Here is a 19,453-nt window from a genome sequence, read left to right as displayed (position 1 = left end):
CTATTTGTTTATCTAGTTATTCATCCATCCACCCAACATTTAGTGCTGATCGTCCTATGAAACCAGCGCTGTGCTAAACACTGGGTGTTCAGGGATGACTAAGGAACCGTCCCTCCTCCCAAGCGGCTCACAGGCTGTGAGTGGGCTCAGCTGACGCTGTTGCCAGCACCGGCCAGTTGATGTAGCCCGCCAACCACGCCGCCATGGGCCCGCTCACATGAACTCCTGGCTCAAATTCACACCCTCGTTTCCTCTGAAAGCATCTTCCATTACTGGATGCCATCCTTGAGAAACTGGGAGGGGACTGGAGCATGGCCCCCACTCCCAGAGGACCGGGAACACTTAAACGATCCATAGGAAGCAGGAGAGAGAACTGGGACCCAACCCAGCGGCTCGGTGCCAAGCCCCTCCCGGCTCAGGGAAGGCAAGTTCTGCCTTATGTACTACCTTGGCCGAGCTGCCACCTTATCCCTGCTAGAGTTTTCTGTGTGGGTGTGTGTTGGGGAGAGGGGAGGGGGGCTCCCTGACTGGGACTCTCCTGCCTGTTTATCAAGGGGTACTATTCAATCCCAAAGGCAGCGGGGAGCTGACCCGGGTGAGCAAAGAGTAATGACATCCCTGGGTCATGGTGTGACCCAGCCTGGCTTCCTCCATCGACAAGGGATTTCCCAGCACTGGCTCTTAACGGCGTCCACTTCCAAGGGAGGAATGCAGGGTAGGAGCCCACAAGGTAAGACTGGTTGCTGCCATTCCATCTTCTCTACCAGGACTGTAGTTGCACAAATTTTCAGCAGATCCCTGGAGGGTAACCTGTCACAGGCAATGATGGAACCCATGCTTGGCCCCCGTGGGCCCCTTGTGGACAGTTGCAGGAGGCTGGGATGTCTGGGCTTTTCGGTTACTGGGGGATAATGGGCTATTTATTATCCTTCTGTAAATGTACTGAGCCCAAAGGTTAGCAGGGAGCAGGTAGGCAGGCTCATGGCAGGATCCATGGAGAAGAGAGAGAAATGAAGGTTTGGAAGAGGAAAACTGAAAATTTGGTGAACACTTAAGCTGTGCCAGTAGCTTGGAACATGAGAGGATTGAGTCCAGAAGGTCAAGTGATGTGTCCATGGGTACACAGGTGCCCAGGCAGACTTGAACCCAGTTCCATTGGTTGCTCCCAAATCCTTATATGGTACCATGCTGCTGGGACTGGGAATGCTGACGGGGATGACGGAGAACACAGAGCATTGCATTGCTATGGAGAGGGGCGTGGGTAGAGATCCAGGATTTGGTAAACTCTGACCCCTGGGGCTGAAAACCTAATGGAAATTAGCATTCTTTTCTCTAGCCATCGAGGAACTTGGCATTCATTTCCTAGTTCCAGGAAACAGATTTTCCAGTGTCAGGGAACCCTCCTTTCCCCTCCTCCCCTCACAAGATGAAGTTTCTTAGGTCAGATATGTTTGCCAGGTAACAGAGAAGGTTCCAGGACCATAGGTTTCTTTGGTCTCCTCCACACTGAGGGACGGCTCCTAATGTCCCCTATCAACATGGACTGTGGGAGTGGAGTGGGCATCAGGGGCATTCCCGGTGGGTCATTCTCCAGGGGTTAGAATATTATTACCCTTTTGTCTTCTGACCATGGGAAGCCCAGGAGTACAGAAGATACCAAAGCAAAATCCACTCAAATTTTTCCCTCAGTCCTTCCTATGTGCCAGGTACTATTCTGGCTGCCTAGGAAACATCGGGGAACAAAGGGAAGAACCTTGCCCTCATGGAGTGTATATTCCAGCAGAATCAAAGTAAAACAGTCCTTTTTTGGGGGAGGCCATGGTGCAGGAGAGAAAAGATACGAGTCTCAGTATCAGACAGGCCTGGGTCAAAGATCAGTCCAGAAGATGTCTGGGCTACTTAACTCCCTGGGTGTCAGCTTTCTTACCTCTAAGATTGGGACATTATGGGGCACCTGGGTGGCTCAGTGGGTTAAGCCTCTGCCCTCGGCTCAGGTCATGATCTCAGGGTCCTGGGATGGAGCCCGCATTGGGCTGTCTGCTCCGCGGGGAGCCTGCTTCCCCCTACCCCCCACCTGCCTCTGCCTGCTTGTGATCTCTCTCTCTTTCTGTCAAATAAATAAATAAATAAAATCTTAAAAAAAAAAAAAAAGTTGGGACAATAGCATGTCCTAATAGTGCTGTAAGGATTAAAAATAATATATATGCAAAAAAGGGGGGCGGTGCCTGCCTGGTTCAGTCAGTAGAACATTCGGCTCTCCACCTAGAGGTCATGAGCTTGAACCCCACGTTAGATGTAAAGATTACTTAAAAATAAAAGCTTTTTTTTTTTTTTAAGTGGGCTCCATGCCCATGGAGACCAACACTTGACCCTGAGATCAAGACCTGAGCTGAAACCAAGAGTCGGATGCTTAACCAACTGAGCCACCCAGGCGCCCCCAAAATAAAAGCTTAAAAAAAAAAATCATGTATATACAATGCCTGGCATATAGCAGGGTTCACAAATGCTGATCTTATTTTTCTAGGCCTCCTAGCTGGACCCCCAGATTCCGGGACAACAGAATCACATGTCCTCTGTTTAGAGGCTGAGACCAGGGCATCATGTCTACAATGTCCTAGACACCGTTTGGTGTGGTGGAGAGAGTATTTGGGTTTGAATCCACTACGTGAGGTCAAAGAATGTCCCCTCAGAAATATCTGCTCCTTCCTAGAGCCACTGTTGAAGGGAGAGGCCTGGTGGCCACATCTTATTCCTCCCCACTTCCCTCCAGCAGGCCACAGATCATTGGTGCCGGGATGGACATGGGACCCAGGCCACAGATCATTGGGGCAAGGGTGGACACGGAACCTAAGCTGGAATCAGCATCTCCTGGCATCCCTTCGGACTGAGAGACTCTGTTCATCTACTTGGAGAGCTAAGCAGGAAGGTCATATGGGTTCGGAGGCTGACCCCGCTGCCTGGGTTGACCACAGTGGGTGCCATGCCTGTAGGCAAGGAAGCAGAGGAGAGAGGAGGGCACACAGCCCCAGAGAGAAGTGCCCACCCAGGGGGGCTACACTTTCCCCTACTAAGGTCTGTGATATTTTTCTATAAACTTCTAATAACCCCCCCACCTTTTTCCTGCTTTGTAACCAGATGAACTAGAAGACAAATCCTGTACCTGCCTCAGAAGGTGGTTGTTGTGACATAACGTGAAAGCAGCTGGCATTTTGATGACATTCGATAAATGCTGTGGAATCTCCCCATGTTCCTGTCAACCAGTCAGTCACTCACTCGGCAATGGAGAGAGGAAATCTATGTATGTTTTAGGCTAGGGTTGGACCTCAGCCTTACACTCTATGAATACCTTCATTAATCTGTAAAATGAAGACTTGATGGCCTGTTGCAAATATTACCTGTGAGAACCCTGGGATCTAGCTCATAATGAATGAATGGTGTGTCAACTATCACTTCTGCTGCTGTCACTGTTGTTGAAGACACAACTCGTGTTGTGCTGGGGCTTGATCGAGGCAAGCAAGGAGGACTCAGGGAGAGGCAGCGTCCCGAGTGGGCAGTGAGAGAACAGAGAAGGATATGCTCCGTAGTGGCATCAAGGGGCCGGGCAGCAGAGAGAAAGAATGGAAACGAGCCGTGGCAACACCCAGGGAGGCTCAGACAGTTAAGCATCCGACTCTTGATTTGGGCTCAGGTCATGATCTCAGTCATGAACCCTTGATTTGGGCTCAGGTCATGAACTCGAGCCCTGCGTCAGGTTCGGTGCTCAGTGCGGGGTCCGCTTGGGGTGCTCTCTCTCTTTCTCTCTCTGTCTCCCTCTGCCCCTCCCCCTGTGCTCTCTCTGTAAATGAATAATAAAATCTTAAAAAAGAAAGAATGAAAGGAAGAAAGGAAGGAGCAGTGGGGAATGGGGGGAGGCCCTGGAATACGAAGCCTTATGCCTACCTAGTACTCGCACGTCCCCAGCCCTTCAGCATGTACGCCAGGCTTTCCCCCACTGCGTTAATTTGTCCAACACCCTATAGGGCAAATCAGGAAGGGTAATAATAATATACACATTATAGAGGGGAACACTGAAGTTCAAAAAAGATCTGCGTCATAGATACCAACCAAATTTACATCTACTCTTTTATCTGGTGATACCACAGTGCCTCTGGAAAGTAGGGGAGAGGGGCTGAAATGGGAAGTCAGGATTGGAGGAGAAACTGGAGGGTTTCTCTGGGAAGTTTGTTTTCATTCCAAGGTCTCATTCAGATCCTTTCTGGGCATCCCAGCAATGGAACGGCTCTGCCCAGTCCAGCTCAGGGGCTCCTGGATGTAAGCAAGGGATTGCAAACTCACACAACACGGTGTGGGTGTGCAGGGTAGGCTAAGGATTGATATAGCGGGCTAGACGAATGCCCAGCTTCCGCACTGCGCCCTGGCCCGGAAGACGGCTTCCTCTGGTAAAGGACAAGGGCACAGCCTTCACCATCTGGCCAGAAGTCCATAGGTAATATGGGGCTGCCCTGCAGTGGTCTCCAAGGCCCCTCTCAGCTCAATGATGTATGGAATCTAGGCCTCATGTTTCTGAGGTCAGAGGTTTTCTTTTCCCGCCCTCCATGGACACAAATTCAAGTTCTCTGGAACACTGTGCCATTCAGGGCTCGCTATGGGCCCCCAGGCTCAGGACACTTGTCCTTGAGTGGAAAGGAGGTGATTCTTAGCCACTCTGCGTCCTGGACATGACTTCTCCCCAAATCCTAAGGTAGTGCCTGGCATACAGTTTGTGCTCACGTCATGTTTGTTGAAAGAACAAATGAATAAACGAACAAGCAAATGAATGACAGATTGGCCTGGTGATCACATCAGCCTGTGCTATCTGTCACACAACAGTGGCCCCAATCTGCTGACTCTTAGCCCCCAAATCAGAGCTCTGCAGCCAACCCAGCAGAGGGGGAGAGCAGAGGGCTTCCCCTGCACACTTCCTCTGACCTTTCAGAGATGCAACACCCTGTGGAAAGGGAAGGGCCAGGGCTATCCAGACAGGGGGAAGGTTCTGCCCACCCCTCCCCAGGCCTTCGGCTCCCCCTCTCAATCACCTTGCTTCTCCCAGCTCCAGGCCCACTCTCTGGGAGGAGCCGCAGAAAGTTCCAAGAGAGGAAACCCAGCTCCATTAGGAGCACCACAGTGATGAGGGTGGGGCCAGCAAGTGCTTCTCCTTTGCAGTTTCTTCAGTGCTAATGACCTTGATTGTTAAGAAAAGCGGAAACAATAACAATCATGGCACAGCACTTTTATGGTTTCTGACATTTTCCAAAGTGCTACTAACACATGACCTTACCATGCTACTACACACCATCCTTGGAAGGGCGGGGCTGGTTCTCCTTATGACTTGGGTAGAGAGCCTGGGTAGTGAGGAGGTTGGGCATTGATCTGGGTCACACGTATGGCACTGATGGGATCAGGGGCCCAGCCACAGACATGGAGTGGGGAGAAGTGGGGTCTAGTTCCGGCTTGGCCTCAAACTACCAAACTCACCCAAGGTCTCCTTGGGTGAGTAAGTCTCCGGGTTTCAGTTTTCTCCCTTGCCAAAGAGAGCGATGGCCCCATTCCCCAACTCTGTCCACCTCGAATGCCCTGGCTCAGTAACATGAACAATCCACTCCGCCCTCCAGCCCAAGCCTGGTAACCTGCACCAAGGTCAAGGGAGCCCCTGGAAACGTGGATGCCAGCCGTGTCCGTCCTAGCATGCTAACAGATGTCATCTGAGTGTGTCCCACAAAGAAGGCTGTGGTACAGATGGCAGGGAGGAAACATCAAAAAAATCATCCTAATGGTCCACAAGCACGAGGAGACCATGCACGCAGAGGGCTGCTACTGAGGCCAGATGCCATCCTGACCGTGACCCGGGTGCTGGCTCAGACAAAGTCTGGAGTCATTCCAGCGGGGGGTGGGGGGGTTGGGGGGAGTGGGCAACAGACAGCATCGGACGTTCCATGATGCTCAGTGTCCTCTGCCCTCGGCCGCATGCAGCAGCCCAGCTCTACTTCCCAACCCACCTCCCCTCCCCCAACCTCAACTCCATCAAATCTATCCTCTCTCCCCATCCAGATCCCGTCTGGCAATCACACCCTCCAAGAATAATTCCAGGTGAGCCCTACTCTGTAGACCAAGCATCACTGGGTCATGTGTCCTGGGCCAGATGAGGCTTCAAGTGTGCGATCCTGCTCTTGTCTGCCACCAGACGGGGGGGGGCGGGGGCGGGGCAGGGAGATGAAGAACAGAGTGGGTACTTGTGATGTGCTCCTTTCTGACTTTTGTCCAGCCTCAGCTCCCAAGACATGAGGCAGGGCATTCGGGGCAGAGGAATAGTAGACTGTGGATGGACAGCACTCACCTCTCTTCCCCATGGGCAGCTGACCTGGTCAGTTACGAAGAAAGGCTAATGTTGGAATCTCGGCCAGAGTCCGGACAAGGGTTTGGCCAATGTATCTACCTCCAAGGCCAAAAGTCTGGATTGAGAGGGAGGGCAGGCTGGCCCAGCAGATGGCCAAATTTCTCCAAACCCGACACACAGTTTGGATGAAAACATCTATCTCACAGCACGGAGTGCAGTCACTGATTTCCAATAACTGCTAACGTTCCTATGAGGCTGCACCATATGAAATTGCCTTTTATAGGTCAAAAGTGGTTGCATCTCAGCAATTTCATATGGTCTGTGGTTCAGTCTCATACCTCTGGGGATGTCATGTTCCCTAGGAGAGAGTAAACCCCCGAAGGCTTGGACCTTCTGTATCTCTAGCTGATTTTCCTTCGTTTCTGGCTTAGGACAGAACAGAATTATGGCTTTGAAAGGTACTGCATAGATACATCTTAATCCACCATCCAGGTAGGTGAGGTGGGGAGTCTTAGGGCCTGTCCTACTCCCGAACTTCAAGAATGGCTGTCCTCAGGACAGATTCCTTTACGACTCCTTACCTCTGGTCATCCTGATAGAAGGACTCAACTTGGCGACAGGCTGCTGTGCTACATTGTGCTAGGCCCTAAGATAAAAAGAGTTCAGTTTGGGCATTGAGAATTTTACCCCTTTGTAGAAAAGGAGCCTTGAATCAGAAATGCCCTTGTCCAACTAAGCCTGGTTTCATTTTACAGCGGGGGAGACAAAGGCCCAGAGACATCACCGCCTTAGTCAAGGTCACACAGGAGGGCCAGATCACCAGTTTTCTGACTCCTGGTCCCATGCTCTTCTGGCAGGCGTGGCAGCACCCGAGGACAAACTCTGCCCTGTCTGCCCCCTTTCAACTTCCTGGCTCGTGCTCTTACAGGCTCCCTAGCAAGACAGAAGGGGAATTGACTAAGGGATCGATAGCCCTCTCCTGGATGAAAAGAGCCCTGAGTCATGCCAGGGTTTCCAGGGAGGGGAGAGAGAGACACAGAGAGAGAGAATGGCAGTCCTGGAAACCTGATCTCTCTCCAGAGCTGGGACCAGGTTGGAAAGGCGGGGGTGGATAGCACGGTGATGATCTGGGTCACTGACAGTGCAGCGGGTACAGGTCCCTGCCAAGGAAGGGGTGGGGGGGCGGGCGTGGGCCCAGAAGGCCTTGCTTAGCCCAAGCATGAAGGCTTAGGGCAGGCACTGCCAGCTTCTTTGAGAATCACCGAATTACAAAAGGCTGGTTAGAAACAGCCTTGGGTCCGTCAGTGGATTCCTCCTCTCCCAGCCTGGGACCCCTCCCCAAAAAGGAGGTGGATGATTCTGGAAGCCTGCAGCTCCTACGCTTTCTCAGCTGGCCCACAGCATGGTGGGGAAATGCCTGCTCCCACCTGTTGCCCCTGGCCCAGCTGGCACACCCACTGCGCCCCAGCTGCTCCCACCAGGAAGTTTGGAAAGCTTGGTGCTGATAGCAGTGAGGGAGAGAAGGAGGACCCCCAGGGGAAACCACGCTGTCCATAAGGCCCCTCCCTGTGTTGTATGGGGCTGGGGGAACTGAGAAAGGGTGGTCCTGTGGGTCAGGAGTCTGGGAGAGGAGAGAGAGGAGTCCGGGAACCTAAGGGTCCTTCCTGGGTATTGACGTCTCTCCCCAGCTTAGTATCAGAAAAACTCCAAAACTGAAACACTGAAAAAAAAACAGTACAATAAACAACTCCAGACCCTTCACTGAGAATCCCTGATTGCTACTATTTTGTATGCATATACATACCACACACAGTACTATTTTTGCTGAACCATTGGACAATCACCTGCAAACCCTTGACCCCTAAATACTTTTGCATACTCTCTAAGAATGAGAATATTCTCTTTAAAAAACCATTCTCATTACCACTGTGACATCCTCAACAATTAATAATTACATATCATCTCATACCTGTCCCAGAATGTCTCTTATGGTCTTTTTTTTTTTTTCCAACCCAAGATCCATTTAAGGTTTATTCATGGCCTTTGGCTATAATGTTTCTTTAGCTCCTTTACACCTGGCCTGGCTTCTGCCTTCCTGCCCTTCTCCCTAGGCACACAAATTCAACATTTCTACTAAGGACATCCACTTTTTTGAAGCCTCAGTCCGTGGTCATGTGGAATGGCTCACATTTTAGATTTGCCTCAGGTCTCCTCACGGTTAGATTCCAGATAAGCATTTTTGACAAGAATTCAGTTGACGTCTAGCTCATCAGGAGGAACTGGGGCTGGGTGGGCCTGCTAGGGCTGATGTTTGGTTATTGGGTTATGGGGATCAGTGCTGAATGTCCCCGTCGCAAAGATAGGTGTTTCATTTTGCAGGGAGTAAGTAATTCATGAGGTGACAGGCACTGAGATCAGCCTTTCACCCAACAGGTTTAGCATTCATTAGTAAGCCTGGCACGTACCAGCTACTACATGAGGGGTCGCAAACTGGGAAATGTCAAGGTCTGTCAGTGCCACCATCTTTCATTAGTTGGCATCTTTGTGCTAAGCGGTTTCCCTCCCTGTTCCACTTTAACCGTCAGAATGGACTCGTGGCATCTTTTATTCGGTGTCTCACAATCTACTACTCTTATTCTTTTCAAGGCTCAATGTGTCCCGAAACTGCACTGGGGGGGAGCCTCCTGAAGCCAACTCTGGTGTCCTTTGGCCATGAGCATGTTCTAGCTTTCTGGCATCATATGATTCATGTGGATGTCCCCAGTCCCACACTTAGAACCTGCCATTTCTTCAGGGAGCACTGCTTTCTGGTGTGGGGGGGGAGCAGTGGTCCTTAGAAAGAAATATCTGGGCGCCAGATGTGCTCACTGTTACCAGGTGGCACTGCTTCTAGACCCTTCCAGGGAACAGGCCTAGGAGTTAAAGGATCACGGGGTTCTGCCTCACCTTCCCTGGTTCTGTATTTCTGTCTCTCTTCTTCCCTAGTGAAACCCTCATTTCCAAAGCTATCTATATGGTTACTCATTGGATCTATCCTATAATAAACAAAAAACTGTTTCCAATTTCTGACACCAACCGTGACTAATAACACAATGATAAAGGAAAGTTCAAGATTTTTTTTGTAGTTCTTTTTATACTGAGAATATACATTCCACTAAACATCGAGGCATTACACCAAAAAAATTACTTGAATTAATTATTTTCTTTGACAAGTAATCAAATGGACATTCAGTTAGGTTCATTATATCTGTTGCGGTCAGCTTTGGGGTTTGCTGTTTTCTTTCTCTGCAATCTAATTTAACTGGTGACTATGTAAAATATTTATACCGGTACAAAACCCAAAAACTATCTAAAAGAGTGTCATAGTAAAGTTTCATTCCCATCTCTATCTCCTCTACCTTGTTCCCACCCACCCTATAGGTAACCATTTAAATTAAGTTCAGGTTTAACCTATGTGTGTGTGTGTGTGTGTGTGTGTGTGTGTGTGTGAGTGTGTGTGTGTTTGCAAAAAACTATTCTTACTTCTCTTGCTTTCTCGATGCAAAGGTGGCATACTACACAGACTCTTAACCATCTTGTATCTTCCATTTAACATATGCTAGAAATCACGTCATATCAGTTCATGGAGCTCCTACTTTTTTTGGCTGCATAGTACTCCATTGAGTGGATGTGCTGTTGTTCATTCAGCCAGTCTGTTAAAGATGGCCATTGGGTAGCTTCCAGTGATTTCCTTTCCTGTTACAAATATGCCTTAAAGAATCACCTTGTGCATATGTCTTCTTGTATCTGTGAATGTGCATTTTCTGGATAAGTTCCTAGAAGTAGGACTGTTGGATAAATGCGTATGCTGTTTAGTTAGATACTGCTGGCTTGCCCTCTCTAGGAGTTGTACTGGATTGCACTTTTAGCACTGACTTTGCAACCTAGGTGGATCCAGGGAGAGGTGTTCTGAGCTGAGAGTTTCCCTGAGCCTCTATCTGAGAGTCCTTGACCAGTAAACACACAGCCTCACACTCCCCCTGCCCTAGTGATCTGGCAAAGGGGTCTCACCGATGCCATCCCAGTTCATCATCTTGAATTATCCCAGAGCTTTCTGTACTTCACTTGGGAAATCAGAGCACGGAGAAGGGATGGGGCTGACGACATCAGCCAGAGAGGAATTAGAGTGGAGAAGGCAGTAGAGAGGAGGGATCCTTGCCCCTTGCTGCCTAATTCTCACCTCCCTTTTCTCTCCTTTGGTCTCTCCACATCCCACCCACCCCCCGCCCACTCCCCAACACAACTTGGCTCCAAGAGCTCCTATGCTGACCAGGAGCCCTTGGCTCTGGTCCTAACTGGATCCTGCCTGGTTTCCCTCCCACAGGATTGTGGGCTGACCGCAATGGGCTGGCTTAAGGCGGAGGCAGAATCCAGAAGTCCCTGTCATTTCTCTTTTAACACGTGCAGAGGAAATAAGTCAGTGGAGCAACCCTGGCTCATACCAGGGAAAGAGGAAAAAGGAGACAAAGAGAGATGTTGGGAGAAGAAGCACAAAACATTCCACACAAACCTTGGGGACTCCAGCCTCAGGGGCTGCTCTCTTTCTATGACCCACTCTACAGAAAGGGGAAAAGGGAAATGAGCAGGGGAAAGGATGTCCTCCCAGTCTGACCAAATACCAATTGGGGATGATGGGAATCAAGTCGGAGGAACAGGGACCTAGGCTGGGAAGGGAGTGCTATCTGAGGGGTAGGCTGGGGGAAGACATCAAAGTGCTAGAAGAATTCCTCCAGGGAAAGCAGTGAGGGCTCAGGGTCAGGCATTCCTCTTCAAGGTCAAACCAAACACCTGGGCAGAACACCTGGGTCAAACACCTAAGCCAAACATGCTCCTTAAGGTCCTGGGGAGCCAGAACAACCGCCCTTCTTTCCTCCTTACAAAGCTTCATGGATCTGGAAGGCCCCAAACAGGCAGAGTTTATCCATGTCTTTGGGCACTGGGTCCCAGACCAAGAACATAAACCAAAAGAGAAAAGGGCCTATGAGGATTACTGGGAGCAGCTAAGTTCTTGAAATAGAGGCAGTTTCCCATGGAATGTTGAGTAGCTGACAGGTGGTAGCTGAGTCCGGGCTGGGCCAGTAGCACCAGGGGATCTCTTCCTCTGAAGACCCTCCAGCCCAGGCTGGGGAAGACTGAGGCTCCCAGCATCATTGCTCAGGGACCGCCCCCCCCCACACCACGTGACTTCTTCCGGTACTCAGACCCCGAGCAAACTAACTGCTCTCCTCCTGCCCTTGACTGGGCGTTCCCATTTTGACTTTGTTCTGACACCAAAGACCATAGAGATCGGACAAATCTGACTCAGCCACTCCCTCCCACCATTACAGCGGGCGCAATCTTTCCATTGTGCGGAGGGGAACTGAAGCCCACAGGGCTAGCTAGGCATCAGCCCCGAGGAGGGGCGATTCTCGGGCTCTCCCGAAATGTCACTTCCTTCTTTCAACAAACGTTGACCAAGCACCTTATAACATGTCAGGTACTGTGCTGAGAGTCCCGGGGCTAAGACTGTCCCTCCTTCGATCCAGCCTCGAATCCAGACTTGCCCTTGAATCCAGCCGGGGACACGGAGGTGGCGGCGGGCCGGGGAGGGGCTGGAGGCTCAGCGCAGGCCGGGAGGCAGCAAACCTGGGCTCGGGGGCTCCAGCGCCTCCCGCGCGCAATACTCGCGGGAAGGCAGAGCCGGGGGGCGGAGCCGAGCTGAGGGAGAGGCCGCGACGGGGCGGGGCGCCGGCCGCAAGGAGCCCCGGGGCCGCGGGTTTGCTGCAGCCCAGGCGGGAACCGAGGAGAAGTGCCCCCATCGCCCACGCCCCGCGACTCCAGGCCTCAGCGGGGTCGGGGGATGGGAGAGCCCGCGCCTCGGCGCGCGCTAGATAGGGACCTGCTCCTCGGGGACAAGCCCTCCCCGAACCCACCAGAACCTACCCCTAGTCAGAGCACTGAAAGTAGGAAGGCCAGCCGCTGGGATGGTGGGATTACGGGCCCCCGCGGTGGCAGGGCGCGCGGGGGGAGGGGTGATTTCGGTTTGAACCTCAGCAAGATGGTGGCAGGGGGATGGGGCTCCCCAGCAGGAGGGGAGAAATGGATCCCCCTCCCCCTTTCCTACAGAACAAGAGCTCGGATCCTGTGGGTCCCCTGCCCATTGGGGAAGGCCTCACTTCATTCTCCATCAGGAGACAAGGAGGGAGAAGCTGCCTGGCCTTGGCGTGCAGTCAGATCAGTCATCCAACGCCTCAAAATAAAAACTGGTTCCTGTTGCTCCCTGGGCCCCCATTTAATCTCTCCTCCAACAGTCCTTTGCTTCCTTCTTCCCAGCTGCTAAGCTCCCACCTTTACCACCCGTCCAACCAAACCAGCTGGGACGAAAGGCAGGTGCTTCCTTTCCCCCACCCCTCCCCCAGACCGACCCCGCTGATCCGTCCGCTTCAGGTCCAGGACCCACCTCCCAGCGCCCGCTCCCCACGCCACCACCCCTAGCCAAGCCGGACCCCCTCACTAAGCCATTGGAGCCACCACCTCCTCCTGCACTCCTCCTCCTTCACCTTTCCCAAGCCAGCCCGTCCTGACCGCCTAGGCGCCCCCTCCACGGTTTGTCCCAGCTAGGATGACCCTGGTCTTTTCCCTTTCTTCCACGGAAAGAGAGCCGGCGCTGAGGGGGCTGGAAGGGGGCTTCGGAATAGGAAAGGCAAGAAGGGGCAGCTCTGGGGAGGAACTCTAGAAGGGAGGGGAGGATCTGCAGCCTCCCAGCCAGACACCCCACCCAGAGGAGATGGCGCTGTAGCCCGGGATTCACTTCCCCTCCCCCGCCGCGTCAGTTGCGTGCCCGCGATTTCTCCATCCGACATCCCCCCTACCAGGCCAGCCGGCGCCGACACCGCGTCTGCAAGTTGTTGTAAGTCCGGCAGGAATGCCCGGGGGAGGTGCCTCTGGCCAGCAGAGTGCCCACTCGCTCCCGGGATGCGCAGGCCACTCCCGCGTCCCCCCCCCACCCCGCCCCACGCAGCTGGAGAAGAGCGGTGGGTCCTTCGGAGACGCGGGAGTGCGGGAGGCGGGCCTCGCCTTGGGGAGGGTGCCAGCCGGCCTCCTCCACCCCAAGATCCAGCCAAGTATGTGAGGGAGCGAGCGTGTGCAGGAGAGCGGGAGGGACCATCCCAGCCCCATTTCCAGCTCTCTGCAAGACGGCGCCGTGGCTCAGGACGCTTGGGGACCCTCCCCAGGATGCCTGTGACCGACCCCCAGCCGTCCAACGCTCACCAGCCCCACAGGTTCCAGCCCTGGAACTGCAAACTTTCCAACTTCACCCCCTGCTCTTTCCTCCCCTGTGGGACCAGAGATGTGTGGGGCGGTGCCCTCAGAGACACTCAAACAGTTGGTTCTTGACGCTCGGCACACACTCAACAACAGCGGGGCGAGGGAACTCCCAGCTTTTTCCACAGCTAATTATAGACGTGAAAGTCTGAGGATGTTTTGCAAGCGGCAGAGAAACTGCTGAGGTTTCTTCACGAAGCTAAAGAAATTTAATTTGTGAATTTGTGCACTACCCTCCCTACCCCCCAACTTCTCCGACCTCCCCCCCCATCTGAGCCCCTCTTCCAGTCCCTCATCGCAGGCCCTCCTTCCTGTTGAAAATTTCTTACTCAGTTCTTTTTTTTTTTTTTTTTCCATTTCTCTTTGGGGCTTTGGAGAAAGGGAACAGACGCGGAAAATATTTTTGCAACAGTTTTCCATTCTGCGTCTCATTCCCAAGCCAAGGGGGAGGGCAGGAACGGATGGAGGGAAATAAATGCTTTTTCCAAAAGCGCAGTTTGGGTGTGAGAAAGACAGTCTCTCCATCGCCCTACCCCCCACGGCCCAGGAATGACAAAAACTAGGAAAAGAGAAAGAAATCACTTGTTTGATTACGGGGTCTCTCAGAACGGAATCTAGGAAATACAGTGTTTGACAAATCCGTGCGTGCACACACACAGACACACATGCACACACACAAACACACACACTCCAAACCCAGTCGCAAGAAACGTGCTAGGCAAGAAACATGCTAGGGAGTTTTAGAAGCCATTGAGAGCAAAGAAAGAAACAAAGTTTGCAAATCTCGAGTCAATTCATTCTCTGCAAGCCTACCTCTCTTTCTAGCAAAGATCCAGGCTTCTCCAAGCGGGACTCTCCCTCCGGGTTTCCATGGACGGGGTAGGATGGGAGTGACCACCCACTGGTCTCCCCAGTGTGGCAACCACGTTATTGATGCTGGCTTTGCTCTCTCGCCTTTCCAGCTACCGCCGGGGAGTGGGCTGGGTCTCCTCCCCCGGCCAAGGGAAGGACCGCTCAGGTTCCGGGAAGAAAATGGGTGCTGGACCGGTGTCTCTGGCCTCGCTCTCCTCGGAGGGATGGTTCCCCAGGAAGTTCGCGCTTTCCCCCTCAACCCCCAGCTTTGGACGGTCTCAACAGCAGAGCTCTCTTAAAATGCTTGTCATGGCAACAGCTCCAGCCAACTCCGGCCAGACTCCTGCTCACCAGCTCTGGAGCATTGAGGGAGGAGAAGGGGGAGGAGCGAGAGCTGGAACGGAGGTGGGGCTTGGCTGGAGGCCAGACCATTACTCTACTGTTAAGGTGACCCGATTTCGAGCCGCAGCTGCTTCCTGGTTTGTCTTAAGGGGGAATGGAGAAATGGAGGGGAGGAATCCTCTCTTCTCTCTGGTTTCCTCCCCGCCCTTGCTGTCGCTTGTGGGAAGGAAAATAGGGTGGGGGGTGGAGGTGGGGAGTGGATGTGGGTGGCGGTATTCTACCGTTGCTGGGTGGAGGGAAAAAAAGGAAGCTTCTGCCGGAGGTTGGTTTCCTGCAGTTCCTAAGGGCCTCTCACCCTCTTACTCACTTGGGCCCAGGACCCCAAAACTCAAGGTGTCTGCTGCACCTTGGTCACTGGCCCCCCACCCTCCTTCCCCTGTCTCAATAGGGGGCTCCCTGGAGGAGAAGGAATTGCTTTGGATGCACACGCGTACACAGCTTTGCTTTCACACAAATCGTAGCACACACCTCCTCACCCAGACTTCACACGCACGATCCTGGGTCATATTTTGCTCGCTCTTGCCTCCCTACCTACCAGGGGCCCATCCACAGTGCATGATAATAGCTGATTTCTTATGAGCCCTACTATGTGTGGGCTAAAGCAGAAAAGCTTTGTATACATGGTATTATTTCCGATGCTCCCGGCAATCTTGGCAGGTACTTATTATCATCCTCATTTCAGAGTTGGGGAAATTGAGGACCAGTGTCTGGCCCAAGGTTATACACCTGGTTAATGACAGAGCCAGGATGCAAAGCTAAGTCAGACCGACTCCAAAAGCCATGAATTTTCCTGTGCTTGTGTCCTGCTCCAACACACATTTCCATGTTCATTTGCCCTCACTCCGGCATCCTTGCACACTTATACACAGCCTATAAATTGTTAATCACGTCTCCACAGCTACACCCCCACCAGCATTGTGCAAGAGTGCCACTCATAGCTTTTGCCTGGATTTTGATTGTGGCTTTCAAGTACAAACATGTACCGTCCACTGATTCACACAACACATCTACATTGACTGATCTATTCCCACACCTACCTCGGCACACCACTCATTCATATTCATGTGCTTCTGGAAGGCACGTTGATCTATACTTCACAGGTTAGGGTTGTCAACTGTGCAGTGAAAAAGGTGACCCAGCAGAACTTCAGGGCTTCGGGAAAAGGCCTCTTAGATCCATTCAGCCTAACCCAGACCTTCACACCATCCCTGTCCTGCCTTGCATCCTGTCCTCCCCGCCCCGGGACGGAGAACCATAGGCACAAGGAGAAACAGACTTGTGAATTAGACTCCTAGGGTCTACTTTCCTTCTGTCCCTTAGCATCATCTCTGATTTCCTAACATTTGGGTCCTTTTCTCCTCTCTTTACTTTCCTATCCCGCTGCTTCTCAGTAACTCATACTCATCCTATTTCTGACCCCAGGGAAAGTTAAACAGATAAAAAGAAGGAAACTGTTTTAGATTTGTTACGCTGGGCACAGAACTTAGAGCTCCCCAAGATGGAGACTGTCTGGTGCCATCCATCTGGGGAACCAGGTCCAAAATAAGCCTCTGCCTGTCCTGTGCGGCTTCTCTCCTGCCCAGCTGGTAGAAGGTTGCAGGGATAAGGGCGAGCACATAGCACCTTCTATGGAAACCATCCATGGACTTCTTTTTTTTTTTTTTTTTAAGATTTTATTTATTTATTTGACAGAGAGAGAGATCACAAGTAGGGAGAGAGGCAGGCAGAGAGAAAGGGGGAAGCAGGCTCCCCGCTGAGCAGAGAGGCAGATGCGGGCTCAATCCCAGGACCCTGAGATCATGACCTGAGCTGAAGGCAGAGGCTTAACCCACTGAGCCACCCAGGTGCGCCCCCATCCATGGATTTCTTTCCAAGCTTCACCAAGGGTGAGTTTGGTTTTCATTCACTCCCCGCCCCCTCCCAACTTCTTGGGTCCCTCCCATCCCCACCCCCCACCCAGGGCATTTCACTGGAGGACCTGCTTGCAGGGATAGGGACGGTACCTTGTTAAAGTTTGGGAAGTCCTACCCAAATGTCAGCTTCAGGAGCCCAGATGGGTTGTTGGGGAAGACATGGGAATGGAAGGAAAGGATTCCACTGAGCAGGCTTCAGATTTAACAGCTTGTCGGGCTCCCTGCTGGATTGTCATAACTTGACATTTCAGAGCCCAATGAGTGTCAGTTGCATCTTTATCCCGAGAAAGCCAGTCTCCAGAATGGTGCTTTAAATGTATTAAAGTATATTTTAAGCTTGTCTGCAGTGGCTGTGCGTGGAAGCATTGCCTAACTGTTCAGTAAACTTGTCTCGGGGGAGTAACAAGTTAGGCCAGATGTGTGGTCCCATTAAAGGAGAAGTCGACTTCAGCTGCCTGGCATGTGGGGGCTGAGACATGATGCTAGTTCCTAGCTGGTTAGTATGTGAAAGGCAAGATCCTCTCTTCAAACTCCCTGGGGAGTTTTGGGGAGACAGGCTCTGGGGGGGGAGGTGCTGCCAGAGAGGCTCCCATGTGTGTCCCACCTCTGGCTGGCTGGTCCTCCCTTCTCTCAGAGCCCAGGGCTGCCCCCTGCCCAGGTGGGGGTGGAGGGATGAGAGAAGAGGATCCTTCCACCCCATTCCAGTCCCCAGCCCTTGTGGAGGCAAGAGGGGAGGATGTGAGAGGTGGGTCAAGGTGACTTTAGAGGTCTTTAGCCTGATCTCTGCAGCTAAGCTAGCCACAAAAACCTGTGCTTTCTGAAACCCAGATGCCTCCGTGCCTTATTTCTTCCAGCAGCAGGCTTGAGGTCTAGAACAGATAAAAATAAATCGACCCATAGAAATAACCGCTAAATGTAAGACAGTGGGTTTGTGCCCCTCCCCCCACCATGGCAAGATGGAGGGGGCTACATCTACCCACAAAGGTTCCTGCCTGGGCTGTTGTGTATGGCTGACTGCCCCGGCCTCCAAGGAGTCCCCTTTTCTTCTTATCCCCACCGCTGGGCCATGGCCTCCCTGGAGCAGGCCAGTCTCGGCAGGGTGGCCTTCACAGAGGACCCTGTCCCCACCCCTCCTCTCATTTGAAGAAAGTGCATTCAGCCTTGTCTCTCCCTTAGGTGTTTAACAGAATAATGTTCGTCTGGCCCCTTGAGAGCTCCCTCATGAGTTTCCCAGATCACACCCGCAGATTCTCCTCACCTCGTTTGAATGCCAGCTGCTGCGTCTCTCCCTCCTGGGGGATCAGCTGTTTGCCCGCCTAGAGCAACATCCATCCTCCCCACACCCACACCCGCTTCTTTAAGACTATCTTTCTTCTCACTGTTAACAAGGGAACTGTCATTTTACTAGCGGTCCCACCCTTAATTGGCCCAAACTGAGCCAATTAGATCTTTAACTGGGATTTTTGAACTTAGGACCGCAGAGAGAACAAGGTTTGCTTCCCTCCAGCAGAGGACACTGTGAGGTGCGAGCCTCCTGAATTATCAGCGGCCATGTTTTCTGCACATGGAAGAAGGCAGCCTGTGGGAAAGAGTAAAGCTTACATGGGGAGAAAGGCTGAAAGGAGAGGGGAAGAGTGAGTCCTGGCAACATTTGAGTCAACTGTACCTCATATCCCTGTTCTCTGTGCTCTTCCTGTTCCTACAAATGAGCTGGTTATGTGACTCATTATGCATGCATAAGCTACACTAATTTGGGTTTTTTGGTCCCTGGTACGAGGTGATACAGAAAGTCATATAGAAACCTTTTGAGCTGGTATCTACCATTTAGGCATACTCATTTCAGTGAATTTTATTCATTCATTGTATTCATTACTGGATACCTACTATTCAAATCAGGATGCATTTCTTGAATGTTGAACAGCTTCAACATCCACTGGGCCCAGACAAGATGCACAGAGATAATAAAGCTTATAGTTTAGGAGAGGAAAAAATATATATTTGTAGCGTAAGTAACCACAATAGAAGGTGTTATAGTTGTTCTTTGAAATGTATTTACTGAGTGCTAGATAATACGTGTTAAAAAGTGAAGTATGAAAATATAGTAGTTCCCCCCCTTCTTTTTTTAAAGATTTTATTTATTTGACAGAGAGAGAGCATAAGCAGAGGGAGTGGCAGGGAGAGGGAGAAGGAGAAACAGACTCCCCATTAAGCAATTCGCCTGACCTGGGGCTCATTCCCAGGACTCTGGGAACATGACCTGAGCTGAAGACAGCTGCTTAACCAACTGAACCACCCAGACGACCCACAGTAGTACCCCCCACCTCTGCCCCCACTTATGTTCCAAGACCCCCAGGGGACACCTAAAACTTTGGATAGTACTGAATCCTAGCTATGTTATGTTTTTCCCTATATGCACCTACCTACATACCTATGATCCAGTTTAATCTGTAAATTAGGCAAGGTAAGAGATTAACAGCAATGACTACCATACTTGTATGGACACAGGGACGGACTACTTCTGACAAGAATGTTAGAAGACTCTAGGGGCGCCTGGGTGGCTCAGTGGGTT

The 19,453-nt window shown here is 51.8% G+C and overlaps 1 protein-coding gene across 3 annotated transcripts in view; it reads right to left on the bottom strand.

Annotated features, from left to right (window-relative positions):
- The window catches only part of LOC111151183 (ATPase plasma membrane Ca2+ transporting 4), a 92,977-nt gene extending 78,214 nt beyond the window's left edge, over window positions 1–14,763 (bottom strand). For all 3 annotated transcript variants that reach the window (XM_022508985.1, XM_022508987.1, XM_022508986.1), the window contains exon 1: window positions 14,531–14,763. The gene's annotated coding sequence lies outside the window, so the exon portion shown is untranslated. The remainder of the gene's footprint in view (window positions 1–14,530) is intronic.
- Window positions 14,764–19,453: the final 4,690 nt, after the last annotated feature.

The sequence above is a fragment of the Enhydra lutris genome, unplaced genomic scaffold (assembly GCF_002288905.1).
Source record: "Enhydra lutris kenyoni isolate GAN:26980312 unplaced genomic scaffold, ASM228890v2 scaffoldscaffold25, whole genome shotgun sequence".
Taxonomy (NCBI): Eukaryota; Metazoa; Chordata; class Mammalia; order Carnivora; family Mustelidae; genus Enhydra; species Enhydra lutris.
Note: the sequence above shows the minus strand (reverse complement) of the source record. Positions and strands in the feature narration are given on the sequence as shown.